This window comes from Engraulis encrasicolus, chromosome 2, assembly GCF_034702125.1.
Source record: "Engraulis encrasicolus isolate BLACKSEA-1 chromosome 2, IST_EnEncr_1.0, whole genome shotgun sequence".
Taxonomy (NCBI): domain Eukaryota; kingdom Metazoa; phylum Chordata; class Actinopteri; order Clupeiformes; family Engraulidae; genus Engraulis; species Engraulis encrasicolus.
In genome coordinates, this window is record NC_085858.1 from 56686833 (window position 1) to 56690034 (window position 3202).

The 3202-nt window shown below is 45.4% G+C and overlaps 1 protein-coding gene across 2 annotated transcripts in view; it reads right to left on the reverse strand.

Moving 5' to 3' along the window:
- Nucleotides 1–174, reverse strand: part of si:ch1073-357b18.4 (uncharacterized protein LOC797129 homolog) — a 7474-nt gene extending 7300 nt beyond the window's left edge. For both annotated transcript variants that reach the window (XM_063217091.1, XM_063217081.1), the window contains exon 1: nt 1–174. This exon is cut by the window's left edge and continues 246 nt beyond it. The gene's annotated coding sequence lies outside the window, so the exon portion shown is untranslated.
- Between the last annotated feature and the right edge of the window lie 3028 nt (nt 175–3202).

Consider the following 3202-nt stretch of genomic DNA (forward strand, 5'->3'; position numbering starts at 1 on the left):
TACGGAATACTGAACAGCCTAAACTTACAGATTCGGCTGCGCAGAAGCAGTTTTTACAACTTCATTCAGAGACGGGAAAAAGTATAATGTGCTCTTTAAATTTGTATATTACCGGCGCAGAAGTACTTAGTAGATTGTGATGAAATGTCAAACGATTGTTTGCAGGCTACAATTTTTCAGGCAGTCGGGGGAGAATCATGGCTGCGCTCTTTGGCGAGGTCTGCGCAGCACTCCTGCGTGCATCTGCGCGCTGATTGGTCGGCTTGCATTACGCAGCACGCAGGACCTGCATCGGCGCAGACGTCAGAGCGGCTGCGCAGCTCCAGGGGGCTCGAGACAGGCAGCGCGCATATCATGTAGGGGCGGCCTAATGTACAGTAGTGTGTGTGTGTGTGTGTGTGTGTGTGTGTGTGTGTGTGTGTGTGTGTGTGTGTGTGTGTGTGTACGTGTGTGTGTACGAGCGCATATAATGTAGTAGTAGCGGCCTAATGTGGGCTACTGTGTAATTGAATAATGTATCAAAACAAACTCAACAAGCTTGGGTGATATTGGTCTGCTTATGAATTGGTGTCCACCTGATTTTTATTTATTTATAATGTTTTAATACCTATTGCTTACTTCATTTAACCTACCTAATTGGGCTACTTATATCTGTACTTTGCAAATGACATCTGAATGAACTTGTTTGATGACAATAAAGAGCTTCTACTCTTCTGCTCTAGGCTACAGGTCAATTGTCTGTGTCAGAATGTATTCATGAGGAGCAATGTGCCAAACTGGACAACACATTCACTGAATAGGCTATTAGACCAGACAAGAAGAAGATAAGATAATACTTTATTATATACATGAAACAGAAAATTGCCTTTTGCGTCATTCTCAAAAGACATGAGGGTCATTTCACGTGAAATCAGACACTTTGGGACCCGACCGACCCGGATTTCAATCATACTTGGTGTGCCTTTTTAGTAGCAAGGTAGCACCCCATTTTCACTCACGTGAAATGACCCATGACAAAACAAGACATAACAAGACCAGGCAATACTTGTATGTTGTAGAAGACAAATAATAGGTAAATAATAAGTAAAAAAAATAAAATAAAAACCCAGTAGGTATAGTGGAATAACTGCAGTTATTATTTACCACTGTGTAACACAACTGTGTGATATCAAGTACGAGTATACAGGGAAGCTGACAGGGGGGGGACAAAGGGGTCAGTTGCCCCGGGCCCAGGGAGAGAAGGGGGCCCAGAATCGGGTCCTCATTACTTATTGAGTGGGGGACTTTTCAGATGGCCTTGTCCCAGCCTGACCAAAGCTGACAGCGGCCCTGAGTATATATCATGGGCAGTCATGGGTGAGCGGTTAGGGCGTCAGACTTGTAATCAAAGGTTACGAGTTTGTCTCCCGACCCGCCAGGTTGGTGGGGGGAGCAATTAACCAGTGCTCTCCCATCCTCCTCCATGACTGAGATACCCTTGTCATGGTATCGCACTGCTCCCTTGGGGCGCCATTGGGGGCTGCCCCCTTGCACGGGTGAGGCATCAAGTCAAGTCAAGTCGGTTTTATTGTCAATTTCTTTACATGCACTGCTCATACAACGAATTTGAAATGACGTTTCTTGTTACGTTTCTTGCTCAGACCGTCCATTCATTCTCTGGGCCTTTCTCAAAACCTAGTGCAGTGCACTCCCAAGTGTATCAGCCTAATTAGTCACACCCAGTGATTGGATACTCTTGATTAGTCACACCCAGTGATTGGATATTCCGTAGAGTTCACCAAAGAGTATCCAATCACTGGGCGTGACTAATTAGAGGAAGAGAGGGAGGGAGGGAGGTTTACTAACGTTCTACCGCCGAACTCTGCTGGTTGCTGTCGGTTACATACAGGACTACTGCAGGGTTTGCTGGGCTGGCCATCCCTAACGGTAAGGACATATACAAGCGAATTTGCGAACTTTGCCATTCATTCCTATGAGGCAGGCAGAGGCAGGTGAAGGCAAGCGAACAGGAGCGAAGCGAAACTAAATTATTGAAGAAAGTTTAATGTTATGCAAATGAGAAGTGAATTCGCCTGTCGCGGCCCAATCAAATCAACAACATAGCCTAACTGTTCCATTCCATTTGATTTGCCGCGACGACCTGATGACGGTTGGATTTCGCCTCTCTTCGCTTCGCTGGCTTCGCCTCCTATGTGTAAGCTCCAGTCAATTCACATGTCCCTCCGTGTTGTGTCGTGGACGGGCCTTCTGTAGTGGAGACTAATGTCACCGGACAACATGACTAATCAGCGAGCTGGTGAACAATGACACATTACATACAGGCAGATTACATGTCATGTCCAAACATTAGTGACTGGATAAACCAGGTGGACCTTGCAAACTTCAACCTCCTCTGTCAACGCTACATCCGGCCATTCCAGACACTAACCTGACCCAGACCCTGGTCTGTCTGTTGATGATTTTGGCCTTTGGCCTGTTCCTCCCCTCAATGTAGCGGGAGGCTATAAGTACTCATGCCGCTACAGATGATCTCTCCGAGTCAGATTTGAATATTCGTTTCAGCTGTTGTGTTCAAAACAGCTGGTGGTAATCTATGACTTCAACTGGTGTCATAGGACCGGTTTTGGCTGAAAATGCCCGGTCTCATTTGTTTGTCCCAGTGTAGTCCTGAGACTAGGTAAGAACAGGGTTTGGGGAGAGCACCATGCTGTAATGCATAAATGGGCAAAATATATTTATTACCAGTAGGTGGCGCCCTCTGACCATTAGACTGTAGACCTATGGCTGTGTACTACTCTCAGTACAGCAGGTCAGGGTGGAATAGAAATGAGACTAGTGTGGATCTCAGATGGCACACTTGTGCACTTAGGGCACTATGTTTCAGAGTGTAACTAATGTGCATGCGCATGGAAACGTAGTTCCTGAAGTGCACATATGCACATATGCACAAGACATACAAGGAAAATGAAATTACATTTCTCTCTCTCTATACCATGAAAGGACATAGACGTACACAGGACTGACATTTACAGACTGACATCAAAGTGCAAGACAGGACAAGCAACAGTGATGGACCAATAACAGTAAAGTGATGAAGTACTGAGCATTACGTAGCCTAGCATTGGTGAGTGACAGTGATGGACCAGTGACAACCATTAACAATAAGTGATAGTAATAAATAACAATTTAACATTTATCATTG